Below are 15,426 nucleotides of genomic sequence, written 5' to 3' on the forward strand. Positions count from 1 at the left end.
TGACAGACTTTATTTTGGGGGGCTCCAAAATGACTGCAGATGGTGACTGCAGCCATGAAATTAAAAGACGCTTGCTCCTTGGAAGAAAAGTTATGACCAACCTAGACAGCATATTAAAAAGCAGAGGCATTACTTTGCCAACAATGCTCCGTCTAGTCAAAGCTATGGTTTTTCTAGTAGTCATGTATGGATGTGAGAGTTGGACTATAAGGAAAGCTGAGCACTGAAGAATTGATGCTTTTGAAATGTGGTGTTAGAAAAGACTCTTGAGAGTCCCTTGGACTGCCAGGAGATCCAACCAGTCCATCCTAAAGGAAATTAGTCCTGAATATTCATTGGAAGGACTGATGCTGAAGCTGAAACACCAATACTTTGGCCACCTGATGCGAAGAACTGACTCACTGGAAAAGACCCTGATGCTGGGAAGGATTGAAGGCAGGAGGAGAAGGGGAGGACAGAGGATGAGATGATTGGATGGCATCACCGATTCAATGTACATGAGTTTGAGTAAACTCCGGGAGTTGGTGACCGACAGGGAGGCCTGGTGTGTTGCAGTCCATGGGGTCACAAAGAGTCGGACATGACTGAGTGACTGAACTGAACAGAAGTGAATGATTATTTTCTTAGCAGCAATGGAGTTGCTGGATCAAAGGGTCTGCACAGTTCTTAAGCACTGATACAAACATGTTGCAAATAGCCAGTTGGATTTTCACTGAAAACTCGGTGGATGCCCTGCCCCAGCGGACTCCTCAGTCCTGCCCAGCTGATTCCACTTTCCTCAGAGGAACCTGTGGGGGCTCAGACTGTGCAACCCTAAGTCGGAAGGAGGTACCTAACGCTGGAAGAGCTTTGGGGGTGGGGAGGGAAGCTAAGCCTACAGGCTCCAGCCCTGGGACCCGGAGTCGAGTCCCCCAGAGGCCCCTGGTAGGACCTCTCTGGGGACGAATTTACAAAGGGCGCCCAGCGGGTACTCAGGGGCGCATTCCCATGTAAAACACTAGCCCACGGGCAAGGTGGGGCACAGCGGGGAGTGGCGCCGCGCTGGGGAGCTGGGTTGAGAACTCGGCCACTTCAAAGCGCTCTGTTAGGGGGGCAGAGGAAGGGGCCTGGCTTGGAGACCCACAAAGGGAAGCCTCCAGAGAATGCGCTCCTTCCCACGGAGCCGGAGCCGGGGAACTCACTTGTAGCCCAGTCCCGCCACTGCTATGCCGGGGGCCGGACAGCCTCCTCGCCCAGCCCCTGGGGCGGGCGGGGTGGGGGTCCTCCGTGCCCCTACCCCACAGCCCAGCTCAGGGACCCGACCCACAGACCCTCGGTGCCCTCAGTCGGGGGCACTTTTGCTGCAAGGAGCAACTTGTGAACGCGGAAGACTGGCCCCACCCAGACCAAAAGTAACACCCTGTCCTTTTCCACCAAGCAGAATTCCCCCAGCCTCGCTTTCGCTTTTTGGGTTAGGAGCGGGTATCTTGAGAGAAATGAGAAGTTAAGTTTTGAGTCTGAAAGGATGAAAAAACTCTCCCTCCCTACCCCGCCAGTTCCAGTATTACTGCAGAGTTTGCAAGAGAAGGCGGGTGGAGGGGGGATGGGACCCTGGACAGAGCCTGCCTCTGCCCTGAGTGCACGCCACCAGACCTCCGCTGCGCCCTGAGAGCACCCATCCCGGGAAGCCGGAAGCCAGTCCACCTCTCCACACTCTTCTGTGCTGTCAGCCCCTTCCAGAGCACGCCCGGCTTAGAAGGCAGAGCTGCCCCAGGGCCCCTTTCATATCTAAGACTGTGTAGAGGTCGTTTCTGTGATGGGACCCGGCACCTCACAGCTACTGCGCTGAATAGCTGAATAGCTGCCCTTAGGATCTAACCTCACATCCAAGGGATGTGAAGCCTGAGCCCATCCTGCAAATACCGTCTAAAATATTTGTTCATTTATTCAAGAAGGATATGTTAGACTCTTACCATATGCTAGATGCCAGGGTTCCAAATCAGATAGAATATTCAAAACCTTAAATATAACCCAAGATAGTGTGGCATACAGGCTCAACTGACATTCCTGCCTGGGATGAGAACTGGGTCTAAACTTTGCCCCCATAAAAAAGGGGGGGCCTGGAGCAGCTCTCCCATTCCTCCCAGTGGATTTGGGGCATAGTGGCTGAGGCATCTTCCCTTCTCCCTTCTATTACCTTCGAACACTGAACTCAGAGGAAGCTTCCTTCTGGTGAGCCAGACTGCTGATGCTAATGGACAAAAAACTTGGGGTCAAAGAGCAAGGAACTTGGTGAGCTGCAGGGTATCAAAATCTAGCTCTGGGAGGAGGTATGGGCCAAATGCCCATGGGGGTCTGACTCTCAACTTGCAACTTGACCACCTTTAAGCACAGAAGTGTCCTCTTCAAAAAGTTACCGGGAAGGTCGGACAAGGGTGATGCTTTTTAGTTCCTAGGGTCCAGGTGCCGGGTCTCCCCTCTCCCACCCCAGAGAGGCTCTCCCCCAACCACAGTGTGACCTCCTGCAGTCCAGCTGGGAACAAAGAGCGCCTTGGGGTCCTGAAACCTCAAGACCTTTAGAAGACCCTCTCTGGGGATGTGGTCTCCACTTGTTTCTTTTATGCAAACCCCAGAGCACTTCCCAATCAGGCTGTGTAAACAGCTCACCGCCAGTCTCAGCTCTTCATTAGACTCCGCAGGGAAGAATGGGGTGAGGTCTAGAGTGTGTGTGTGTGGGGGGGGTTGGTACCCAGAAAAGTCTGGTGCTACAGGCTGTGTCTCATCAAGAGGCCCTGGGGCTCACAGCCCCAGCTGGAACATCTGCCCAACAGCCTTGCTTGCCAGACCTCTGGACCCGTTACCAGAGCCCTGAAGGGCCCTGCCTCCCAGAGGGATGCTAGGTAGAAAACCTGCTTCCTAGTAGAGGGAGGGGCCCAGAGTGAATTCTTCCTGAACATTGTTTCCAAGGGAGAGATGACTCTTCAAGTAAGTGAGTGGAGTCTGAGAAACCAGCCATCCTGAGGCAATGATTCTCAAATTAAGGTTCCTAAACCAGCAGCCTCACCTGGGAACTTGTTAGAAATGCAGATTCTCAGGTCCATCCAAGACCGCCTGAATCAGAAACTCTGGGGGTCTGGCCCAGCAATCTCAGCAATCTGTATCTTGAAAGCTCTTCAGATGATTCTCATGCACAGGAAAGTTTAAGCATCACTGTTCTTGGCTGAAGAAGACACTATTTCACCTTTTACTTGAATGTCTTCTCTGACGGAAATCTCACCACCAACTAAGACAGATAGCCTTGCTTTGAGCTAGACTGAGAGTCCCCTACAAGGATTTGCTTGTGATACTGAAATCTGTAAACAATGTAAATGAATGTTCATCAGTGAAATAATGAGTAAAAAACCCATAGGAATATATACTTTGGAATATTAGGCAGTCATTAAAAAGGAACATTGTAAGATTGCATATATTGATGTGCCAAGATTTCCAAGATGTACCACTAAGTAAAAAAGGAAGTTGGTAAATAAAACAAAGAACTCAGACTTATGTTTTTAAAAAAAGGACATGCGGTCACTAGAGAAAACAGTGTGGAGGTTCCTCAAAAACTAAAAATAGACCTGCTGGAGGATCCAGCAATCCTACTCCTAGGTCTATCCAGAGAAACTATGATAAGAGATGAATGGACAAAGAAGATGAGAATACATATACAACAGAATATCACTCAGACATAAAAAAGAATGAAATAATGCCATTTGTGCAACATGGATGGACATAGAAATTATCTTACTAGTTAAGTCAGACAGAAAGACAAAGACATAAGTATGATATCACTTATATGGGGAGTCTAAAATAGGATACAAATCAGCTTATTTACAAAACAGAAAGAGATTCACAGATGTAGAAAATAAACTTATGGTTATCAATCGGAAAGAGGGTGTGGGAAGGATAAACTAGAAGCTTGAGAGTAACAGATAAACATTACTATACAGAAAATAAACAATAAGGACCTACTGTATAGCACAGGGAACTATATGCAATATCCTGTAATAAATAATAATGGAAAAGAATATGAAAAATAATATACATGTATAACTAAATCACTTGCTATACACCAAAAACTGACACAACATAGTGAATCAACTATACTTCAATTAAAAAAACAAAACTTAAAAACAATCCAACATACACCAAACAAAATTATCTGTCTGTGTATTTATATACATATAAATGAAGATGCATTGAAGAAGACTGATACCCTCCAGGGAGGGGCCTGGAATGGGAGAACTCTAGTTCTAACCATACTGTTTACTTTCTTTCCCAATATCTGTTAATTAGGAAGAATGAAGCATTAAGTCAATTAAAAGAATGAATAAAAACTTTGAAGTTAATCTGATTTGATAAAGGAAATTAACTCCAGAGGCAAGCATACTGAGGTGGGGGTGTCCTGTAAGCTGGTGTCAGCACAGAGCCTGGGTAGACATCAGATGCCAGAGGTCCCACGCTGGCTCACAGTCACCAGGGCACCTGGAGGAGAAGGAGGAAGTGCTGGATCATGCAAGTGGAAGGCACGGGGTTTGCTGCCCAAGGGACTGCTGGTTAGGCCTGGTCAACCTAACCTGTAAGGTGTCTGTAGCAACCTTAACCCCAACCACTCAGCAGTGGGAGAACTATCGGCTCCTCTTTCTCAAGAAACCTGGAAAAGAACAATGTTTTCCCCGCCCTGCAAAGAATTGTGGGCCATGGAGGGAATGCCAAGCAGATGAATGAAGATTTGGTATGAGATAGTCTTCACACATGCTGTCCACCGCCCAAGTCTCATTTCCCATGGAAACCTAGACAGAGCTAAGGGCGCCCTCATGGGCGGGTCCCTGCCTCTCCTCTAGATCCCCTGTAACCTTGCTCAATCAAGCAGCCCCTTTTCCCTCCGTCTTTCAACAGGCCCCAGGACCTTCTCACACACTGTTTGCTAGGCCTGCTGCGCTCTCTCCCCAAACCCCCACTCACCCAGATAACTCCAACACTCACTTAAGATCTCTGCTGAACACCCACTTCTCAGGGAGGCCTTCCTGAGTCCCTCAGACCAGGTCATTTCCTACTGAGGTCAGCCTCATTTTCATCTCGGACATTTCCTTTGTACTCAGTACATGTTACCGTGATGTTTATGTATGTCTCATGCTTGTGCAATGCCTGTCTCCCCATCTCCACTCCTGGCCCCTGAGCCCTGGTGTGAACAGGATGGAGTCGGTTTGGCTCACTGCTCTCTCCCCAGCACCCAGCACAACCTGGCACACAGTGGTATTCAGGTCCAAAGAGGAGCTGTGTTGTGGGGGAGAGATTCCTGACCCAGGCCGAGAGTTCTTGCAGCATGGCAGTCTTCAAAGGGTTTAAGACACAGCCTTTCCTCCAGGGTGGCCATGTACGTTCATTCCTGAGGCAGAGGGCTGGACCAGATGGCCTCTACAGGAAACCATCCCATCCAAAGCCCCAGGCCATTAGGTGCAGGAGGTGGAAAGGGCAAGAGAGTTCTTGTTTAAAAAAAAGAAAAATGCAGTTTCCTTGCTCTTAGCCCAATTTGGGTCTGTGTGGGTACCTAACAATTCTAGGGGGAGGTTAGACTTAATGACCAGAAAATAATTACTACTAATTAGCACTACCCTCATGAATAAACACATAAAGTATTTCTCCTTTTAAGAGATTAAACATTCATCCTTAAACCTCCTTACTCCCAATTGTCCCACAAAGTCTTCCTTCCCTGACACAGGAAGAAAAAACTTTACCACCACCTGGTCTAAAAAAAACACACACAAAACCTGTAACTCCTCTCAACGAACTGAGCATCTAGCACGTGTCAGATGCAACCTCAACCTTCTCAGAGCCTAGCCCTCATGAGAGAGGGGTGTGTGGCCAGCCCCAGTGCTTGGGGCCTGTCCCCTGTATACTTGGGTCAGTCCGCTTCCCACCACAGTGGGATGCCCACAGACCCCCATCATCATCACGACCTATGGCACTAACCGTGTGTCCATGTCTGTTTAAGAACTTCATGGATATTCACTCATTTGATTTCCACAATGACCAGGGAGAAGAGCTAGGCCTCCCTTTTGTCTTCCTAGCTCTCATCCAACCCAGGAAGGCCCTTTTCTCTGGGAATCCAGGAATATTATCTTCAGAACTTGGCAAAAAATACAATACGGTCATCTGAGTGTTCCAGCCTTGACCACAGGTCAGATCTCCAGCTAAAGCCAGAGAAGGACACAAAAGATATTCAATGTCCATAGAAATTCCCTCCAGAGAGAGACCCTTTCCCCCTGGCCCTAATTATCAGGGCCGTGGGACGTGTTCCTTATAAAGCAAGCTGTATCAGGGAGCCTGGGGCAGGGGGCAAGGGAGAAGTGGGGAGTCACTACGACGTGCCAGCTGTTTCTAGAATCAGATCTCCTGAGATTACGAAGCACACAGAGGGATGGCTATTCAGCACATACCTGCCGAGAGCCTGCTCCATGTTGGACTCGCCTTGATCCAACAAGGCTGGGTTGGCTTGCACACACAGAGCCAAATGGGACCCCTGGCCTCAGAGGCTGGAAATACACATGGGTGATGCATGCAAAACCAAAGCTGCACACACACACATGTGCACAGGAGGGCAATCAGCTCGCTGTTCCACAGGAAAGACGAAGGGGAATGGGTCGTAGGGAGGTGGATGGAAACTCAGCTAGAGGGTGGAAGTAGTTGCACTGGAAGGGAGAGAGCAGGGGCAGGCAGGGGCCTGCTCAGAACATTGTGCAAATCTCAGGAGGCCAGGAGGACTACAGCTTGCTTAGGGAACCCCAAGTGGCTGAGTATTCTCAGCACAGAGAACGTTCTGGGAGCAGGATGCTTTCTGAGAGATGGGCCTTGTAGACCACAGGAGGGGCTTAGATGTGCCACACAGCGTGTGCAAGGATAGTGAGCAGAGAGGGTCCATTTGTGGTGTGGTCCCTCAAGTATCTAGAAAGGATGGCTTTGGCCACTGTGTGGTCTGTGGGTAGAATGGGGCCAGAGGAGACAGAGGAGAAAGTGATAGCATCATGCGACAGGGGCCGGAAAGGAACCACCACAGACAGTGTGGGGAGGAGGGGGTGGATTTGGGAACATTGAGGAAGAAGGACCAATGCCCTCGGTGTCCACTCAGGGTGAGGACTGAGGGAGTAGAGAAGCCAGAGTGGTGTCTCCAGCATGTCTGGGCCAAGGGAGCAGGTGGAGGCTATTTGTTGAGCCAGGAACCTAGGAGGAACTGCATTTGTTCGGTGACACGCAGTACTACATTTCAATCTAGATCAGTTGAACAAAAATAAATGGAAGGCTTACTATGTGCCTGGCTAGGTGCTCCCTGGGTTTACAAAGCCGTAGATGAGCTGGGTCATTTTCACAGCCTACTGGCACAAAACCCTCTTCCAGGCCTTCCCAGGTAAGGAGGTGCTGGCTGAGGCATCTGCTGGTAGGGCCCACTGCTGCCTCAGACCTTCACCCCCAAAAAACCCTCTCCGCAAGACAACGCAGAGGCCAGAATAGAAGAGAGAAAGAAAGGCTGTTGTTGACACGAGAGGAAAAACCAGGCTTCCTGTTTGAACTCAGGCAGGTACTGGAAGCTGTGAGTAATGTTGAATCTTGGCCTGCCCCGAAGGCGAAGGCGGCCTGCGGTGGGGGCTTCTCACACTTTCTGTGAAGAGTGGCTTTGAATCACTCGCTGGCAGGGGACCTGGGGCCCGGCCTGCGCAGGCTGCGTAGAAGGACCACTGCGTTGACAGGGGCAGGCGGCAGGGTGGGTGACACCCACCCTGCACGGTGCAGTCAGTCACCCTCGAGAAGGACTCAGCATCAGATTGCCAAGGGCTTCTCAAGTCACAGTCACCAGTGGCCCTGGCTCCTGCCAGCCAGACCATTCTCAGGCCCTTGGAGACTGGGACTGTTTCCTTTCTCTCTGTTTGAGGTTGGACCAGTGCATGACACATGAGGCCGGGGACACACTCTGACCGGGAATGCTGGCCTGCACTGTACCAACTCCCCATCAGACCTTGGGCAGGGTCCTCAGCCTGTCCCAGCCCCAGGCCTCTATCTCTAAAGGGACCTCATGGTGAAATAAAAGCCGTAAGACACCTGCAGAGGTAAAGCCCCACAACCTGGGCTAATGTTTTATCTCACTGAAGCCTCATAACAAGCTTCCCGGGTCATAGACAAGGAAAGCATGCTTTCCTAAATGCGCATATTGTTCAGCTTTATTAAGGTATAAAGGGTACACGTTTAAAGTGTATGATGGGACTTCTCTGGTGGCTCAGGGGTAAAGAATCCGCCTGTGAATGCAGGAGACACAGGTTCGATCCCTGATGTGAGAAGACACCACATGCCAAGGAGCAGCTAAGCCCATGCACCACAACTGCTGAGCCTGTGCTCTAGATCCCGGGGTCCACAACTCCTGAAGCCTGAGTGCCCTAAAGCCTGTGCTCCACAGCAAGAGAAGCCACTGCAGTGAGAAGGCCTCACACCACGACCAGAGAGTAGCCCCTGCTCACCACAACTAGACAAAAGCCCACATAGCAATGAAGACCCAGCACAGCCAAAAATAAATCAATAAATAGTCATAAAAATAAAGTGTACGATGAGTTAGTTCTGACCTGTTTATACCCACACAAGCAACTTAACAAGTATTCCCATCCCCCCTCAAAGAGTCCTCATACCTCTTCATAATCCATCCCTCCCTCCTTCCACTGCAGCCCTAGGCACCCGCAGACATAGTTGCTGTTAATATAGATTCCTTTACATTTTCTGGAGTTTTATAGAAGTCAAAACATACAACATGTTTTCTCTTTTATCAGAATTTCCTCATTCAGCATAATCATTGTGGGATTTATCCATGTTGCTACAGATAGCAATAGTTAACTACTTTTAATTGCTGAGTACTAGTCCATTGAATGGATGTACCACAATTTGTTGATCCATTCACTTTCTGGTAGATATTTGGGATGTTTCCAGTTTGGGGCTACTATAAAATAAGTTTGTTATAAACATTCATGCAAAAGTCACTGTATGCATAAGTTCTCATTTCTCTGGGTAAATATCTAGATGTCAAGTGTCTGGATCATATAACAGGTATATGTTTAACTTCTCAAGAAACTGACAAGCTATTCTCCAAAGTGGTTCTACAGTCCCCAGAAGCAATACACTTGTTTCATTTTTTGCCAACACCTAATATAGTCAGTTTGGGATTTTTTTAAAACCATTTTGATGGATATGGTAGTGGTATCTCACTGTGGTTTTAAGTTGCACTTCCCTGACAACTAACAATGTTGAACATCTTTTCACATGCTTATCGGCCATTTGAATTTTTTTGTGTGAAGTGTCTAGACAAGTCTTAATATCTCTGAAATTGAGATATATCTTAAAGTTGATGGCTTAACATAGCTTAACTGGCAGGGAGGGGTTTTTTCCTTTCTTATTGGGGCATAAAATAGGGTGCACCTTATGACGGATAGAATCAGATTCACAAAATATATGAAGTCACTTGCCTCAAGTCACACAGTGGATAGGGGACAGAGTGTCCAAACTTGACCCTGTCTCTTAAATAGCACATTATTCTATATGGTTAAAAGAATCAGGAGCAAGTTTGTGGGCAATGTGAAAAAAACAAACTGGGCTAACCTACTGCAATGCCATCCTGTAAGTGCTAGGCCAGAGAGCACTGGAGCTTTCAGTAGCCTGGCCCTGTGGGACCAGATGGACAGAAAGGCAGTCTCCAGGCTTACAGGCCCCCTCCACACACCAGGTGCCTTCACTCTGAGCCTTCAACTAGCAAGGGCTTCCCAAGGCCAACTATGTGCCTGGCAGGTGTGTGGAGTGGATGGTGCTGAAAAAAAGGATACAACCTCTGACTTGCCAGGCTCAGAGTCCAGAGGAGGAGACAAGTGAGATCCATGGAACACACACTCAGCGAGGATGGAATGCTCAGAGGACAGAGGGGTGCTCCCCAAATGCTTTGTGAAAGGTATAAAGAAGTCAGTGCCGCGTGATGCCTACAACTGTGAGCATTTTACGTCATAAGGTTCAAATCCAGGCTCCAGCCCCCTTTCAGCTGGGTGACCCCAGGCATGCGGTTTAACCCTCTGAGCCCCAGTTTCCCCATCTGCAAACTGGGGGATAAATGATGTTGGTTGTGGGTATTTCTATTCCCATTTTATAGGTGAGACAACAGAGAGGATTAAATAAGAAAGTGTATGCAGAGCACTTGGCTCAAAGGAGGGCTTTTTGGTCTGGGCTTTGAGGATAGCTAATGATTTGACTTGCATGAGGAATGAGGTGATTCCAGTAGGGGAAACCTGTGTGATCCGAGGCACATAGGAAAGGGGCTGTGGTAGGAAGAGTCTGCCAGAGCGGTGATTCCCCTGCCTCTGCCCCGGAAAGGCCTTCGTAGCTGCCTCCCAGAGCATCTCCTAAAATGCTGCCAGCTGTTCTGTGTGGGTCTCAGTTTGTCTGATCCAGCCACTGGAGCTGCACATGATAAGGAGGCCCAGAGGGCCCGGCACTCTGAGCCAGACCTTGAAGCTCTGGCACTTCTTCGTCCCACCAGGATATCGCGGGATCCCTGACTGAAGGGGCTGTCCATGAGACCTTCCAGAAATCTCTACATGTCTGCTCAGGTCCTGGCCAGCACCAGCTTGCCAGAGTACGTACGGCTAGCCACTTAACCTTTACGCACCTCGATTTCTCCATCTCTCAAATGGGGATGTGAAAATATGGCACGCCTGCCTGCCTACCCCACAGAGCTGTGGCCGAGATCAAATGAACTGCTAAAAGGTATGTGAAAGTGCTTCGAAACCTATAAGATGTTATGCTTATGCAAATTCAGGGTAATTCATAGAATCACAAAATCACAGACTGTCATGCCTACTAAGGACCCTGAAGCGCTTTCACCATGACACCTATATTTTCGAGATGGAGCAACAGAGGTCCAGAGAGGTAAAGTAACTCACCAAAAGTCACACAGCTGGTTAACCAGATTCAAGCCTCAGTTTGTCTGATCCAAGCCATTTCTAATCCCTCTGCTTCGCAGGCTGGGGATCTCTGGGGTTCCTGGGAACAAGGCAAAGTGAAAAATGAAGTCAAGAGCCAGAAACGAAGTCAAGATGGTCTCTCCCAAGAGACTTGGGAAGCCACTGATTTTAGCCCAAAGCTTAGAAGCCTTTGAAAATGCCTGGATTTTGCAAACACGATTATAAGACCTCCACTGAGAAGCCCTTCTCAACCTTGTCACTTTAGTCACTCTGACCTTATCTGGGGTTTGTGCTGTCCACCATATTGATGTCAGTCTTCTCCATGGGTTGGGAGATGAGATATGGACATGAAAAATGCTTTGAAAAAACCAAGCATTGTGACTTTCCCTGGTGATCCAGTGGCTGAAAATCTACACTTCCAATGCAGGGACTTGGGTTCTATCACTGGTCAGGGAACTAGATCCCACATGCCACAACTAAAGGTCCCACATGCCACAACGAAGACCCAGTGCTGCTAAATAAATCATTATTTTAAAAAAATACAACAACCATTGTTTACACAACGCAAGGGCCTGTTCCAATTTTGAGGGAATGACTCCAGTGTGGGCAACCCTTAGTGAAAGTGCTGAAAGTGTTAGTTGCTCAGTCATGTCCGACTCTTCACGGCCCCACGGAATTCTCCAGGCATGAATACTGGGTTGCCATTCCCTTCTCCAGGGGATCTTCCCAACCCAGGGCTTGAACCCAGGTCTCCTGCATTGCAGGCAGATTCTTTCCCATCTGAGCTACCAGGGAAAACCATGCATGGGAAGCCCTTGGCAGATTTCAAATACCAATGAGCAAACAAAAGAGCTTACACTCAACCATGGGAGACGCAGTGCCTCATGCGACTAGAACCTCAAGACTCCCCCAGGAAACCTCCGATATTCCCAAGCTCTCCAGGCCAATTAACATCAGCCTCATAGAGTCTTTTCCTTTAAGGAAAACTGATGGACCTGGGTGCAGAGTCTTGGCAACTGTTGCCAAGGAGAACCAGCTCTTTCTAGGACACGGCCCAGCATTTTCTCCTCTTCTGATCGGTGCCTGCTTCTTTTTCTTCTTTGCAAAATCTTCAATACAGGCAGCAGAGAGGAGAATTTCACAGACTCAGCACATTCCTATCCCACTTCTCATAAGTTCGGGCGCCTGATTTTCTCTTGTGACGCGCATCCTATTGGTGAGCACGAGGTACAGTGAGTGGTTTTGAAGGCAGTTCCTTATCATGGAGCGTTATCTGGGCCATCAAAGTACACATTAAGAAAAAAGCAGTTTCAACATCAGACTTGAAGGGGTGACTGTTAAAAGGAAGAGCCGGGACAAAGAGACCACAGCTTTTATCGCACATTATGAGGGCGGCATGCGGTGGGAATACTATATTTTGGGCCTGCTGCTGAGAATGCCTTCATGGCCTTTGAACAGAAAACAATTCGTGCTGTGGAAATTGCCGGTAATTGTCTTTACCTACAGTTTCAGAGGGCGCACACCGGGCCTTGCGGTTGTGGGTGCCGTTTCATGCCGGGGTTCGCGTCCCCGGCTCTGCTTGGCACAAAGCGAGTGGAACAGATCAGGGCCTCAGATCTGTGCACACCTGTGGTTGCAGCGAGGCAAGGATTGCCGCGAGATAAGGCAACAATGGAAAGTTTTCTCACCTGAAAGGTCTGCGGAAGAGCCCCCTGCCCTCCCCCCCAGGCCTGGGTGCCCTGGGGGGAGACTCATCTGCTCCCAGAAATTACAAGTGAGGAGGAAGTCAGTCCCCAGAGCCCGCCTCTCCCACCTAGGAACCCCAACCCCACATTTTTCGTTTTCTCCTATGCCTCCCTTTAAAAGAGCAAACAGAACTTTGAAGATCAGAGATTTTTTTTTCTTCAAAAATGATGCATGTTCTAAAGAATGCTCTTGGTTCACAGTGAACCCAGGATCCCCCCAAGGCATCCCTCAGAGAAAACTGAAGTTGCCAGGGCAGACCTGCTACTGGAGAAAACTGAAGTTGCCCGGTCAGACCCGCTACCAGAGGTCATCCTCAGAGGTCCTCTGACCCATCCACTCAAGAACTGAGGCAGGAAATCCAGGCAGCTCTGGACACCCTTAACCTGGTGAGGGGCCAGGTAGGACCACTCAGAGCCAGGAAAGTTGTGCCTGTCCATCCAGGGCCCAGGGCTGGGCTAGGCCCAGAGTAGACAGGGGCTACTAAGAAGGGACCCTGCAGCCCCCTGGGCTTCAGAGCCCTCTGGGAATCAGGAATTCCCCCTCACCTATGATGCCATCAGCATGAGGGAAGGCCTGGGCCTGAGCCAGGCTAGGGTGGGACAAGTGGGAAGGGGTTGACCGCTCGCTCATGGGGTGGGGTTAGGTGGGAAGAGAAGAGGGAGAGGTGTTTCAGGGCCCTGAGGACACAGTGAGATGGAGAGGAGAAGGCAGTGAGTGCTGGTTCAGTTGTCAAACGCCCTGGGTTTGTTTTCTTAGCTGTTTTGTTTTTCATTTGGCGACATCACACGGCACACAAGATCTCAGTTCCCCAACTGGGGATTGAACCCATGCCCCTGCAGTGGAGTCACAGAGTTCAACCCACGCCCCTGCAGTGGAATCACAGAGTTCTACCCACTTTGTGGGTAGACTGCCAGGGAATTCCCTCTTAGGCTTTTTAAAAATTTATTTATTTGACTGCACTGGGTCTTAGTTGTGGCATATGGGATCTAGTTCCCTGACCAGGGATCAAACCCAGGCCCCCTGCATTGGGAGCACAGAGTCTTAGCCACTGGACTACCAGGGAAGTCCCCATCTTAGACTTTTTTATTGTGAAAAATAGCCCACTCAGAAAGTCCATAAAGCATAATCCTGTACAGCTTAATGAATGATTGGAGAGAATACTCCTGTACCCAGCAAGAATATGGACTGCTGCCTGGAATCCCCTTGCCTCACCCAACCACCAAACTCCTCACTAAAGGTTACCATTAGCCCAACCTCCAGGGTGACCCCTTCCAACTTTAGTTTTATCTCCAACACCACAGAGTAGTTTTACCTGGTTTGGAACCATGTATGAATGGAGTCCATCGTTTGTATTCTTTCGCCCAACACCACGTGTTTAAGATCTATCCGTGTTGTTGTGAGGAACTTCAGTTCATTCATCTTCACTGCAGCCAGCTTCCTGGCCTGTTTGCTGCCCTACCTCTCAGTTTGCAAGAAGCAGGGGCTGGGGGAGGCCCAGAGACCCTGCTCCCCCGAACCAGCCTGGGGCGCCAGGCCTCCCACAGGCCATGGGGCTTTGCCCAGACTCGGTTGTCTCCAGCTGGCTTTGCTCCGTGGGGACATGCGAGTACAAAGAGAGCATGCTCCCACACAGCTTCCCCTGCAGAGCTCCACATGGGGGCATGCCAGAGGCTCCGAGAGCTCAGAGTGGAGGCTCACCCCAGCCTCAGCACGGACGCCTGGCAAGGGCAGTGATCCATGGCTGCCCTGCCGTCTCTCAAATCCAGCTGGGCTTTGGAAGCAAACAATAAACCCAGGCAAATCCCAAATGAGAAGCAGGTGGCTTCCTGGGACCAGATTTCTTAACATTGGTTTACCCCTTCTTCAATGTGGTTCCCATTTGAAGGAGTCTGAGCCTTTGGAGCCTATAACCCATATGAAAAATGATATAAATTATAGTTCACCATCCCAGCCTGGCTGTTTGGGATGTTGGCATAAACATTAAGGAAGGGCCACCCTGATTATAAGGTAGGGGCCCTGGAGAGAGGTGGGGTAGGCTGGGCAGCCCCCCAACAGTCTCTCTGCTCTCCTCTGGGTGTAGGGAGTAGCCAGTTCACCTCTCCCCATCACCATTGAAAATGAGGCTCAACAGAACCTCGTGAGGTAGGCTCCAAGCAACGGGAGTGCAAAGAGGCCCCCTCCTGTCTTGTCAAGCCCCTGCCCCCACCGCGTGTCTCCCATCATTCCCCATGTTCAGGCCCAGGGAGTTTCCACCTCCCAGCTTTTGCCCACGGCTGTGAGGTTATCCTCTGACCTACCCACAGTTTACCTTCCCAGACCCCGGGAGCTATTCCAATTCTCCATGGGCTGTTCGTGGGCAGTTGGTTCAACAGCCCACTGATGTCCTGCCCCCAAATGCCTGCCATTGCTCCCCGCTCCTCTGAACCACACCAATTAGCACTGATTACAGAATGCATGCATTGTTCTTTAACGGTTTCATGTGTGCACGTCCCAGATCCCCAGACAGTGAAGCGTGGAGGGAGTGGGGAGGTGGAAATTAGCCAATTCTCTACTCCTTTTCTCGGCTTTAGTGCTCCCATCTTTGAAAGGAGATGGAGCCAGAGGCCTCACAGGCACCCCCCTTGCCTGCCTACTCCCCAAGTATCAGGTCTGGGGGCTCTTCAGGAAAGAGAAGTGATGA

At 49.6% G+C, this 15,426-nt stretch overlaps 1 long non-coding RNA gene across 1 annotated transcript in view; it reads right to left on the reverse strand.

Moving 5' to 3' along the window:
* Positions 1-15,426, reverse strand: part of LOC122700131 — a 48,200-nt gene that overhangs the window by 6,082 nt on the left and 26,692 nt on the right. Inside the window, exons 3-5 of the long non-coding RNA XR_006342727.1 lie at positions 10,980-11,079; positions 4,409-4,503; positions 3,044-3,332 (exon numbers count right to left, since the gene is read on the reverse strand). This is a non-coding gene — a long non-coding RNA (uncharacterized LOC122700131). The remainder of the gene's footprint in view (positions 1-3,043; positions 3,333-4,408; positions 4,504-10,979; positions 11,080-15,426) is intronic.

This window comes from Cervus elaphus, chromosome 9 (genome assembly GCF_910594005.1).
Source record: "Cervus elaphus chromosome 9, mCerEla1.1, whole genome shotgun sequence".
In the NCBI taxonomy this organism is placed as follows: Eukaryota; Metazoa; Chordata; class Mammalia; order Artiodactyla; family Cervidae; genus Cervus; species Cervus elaphus.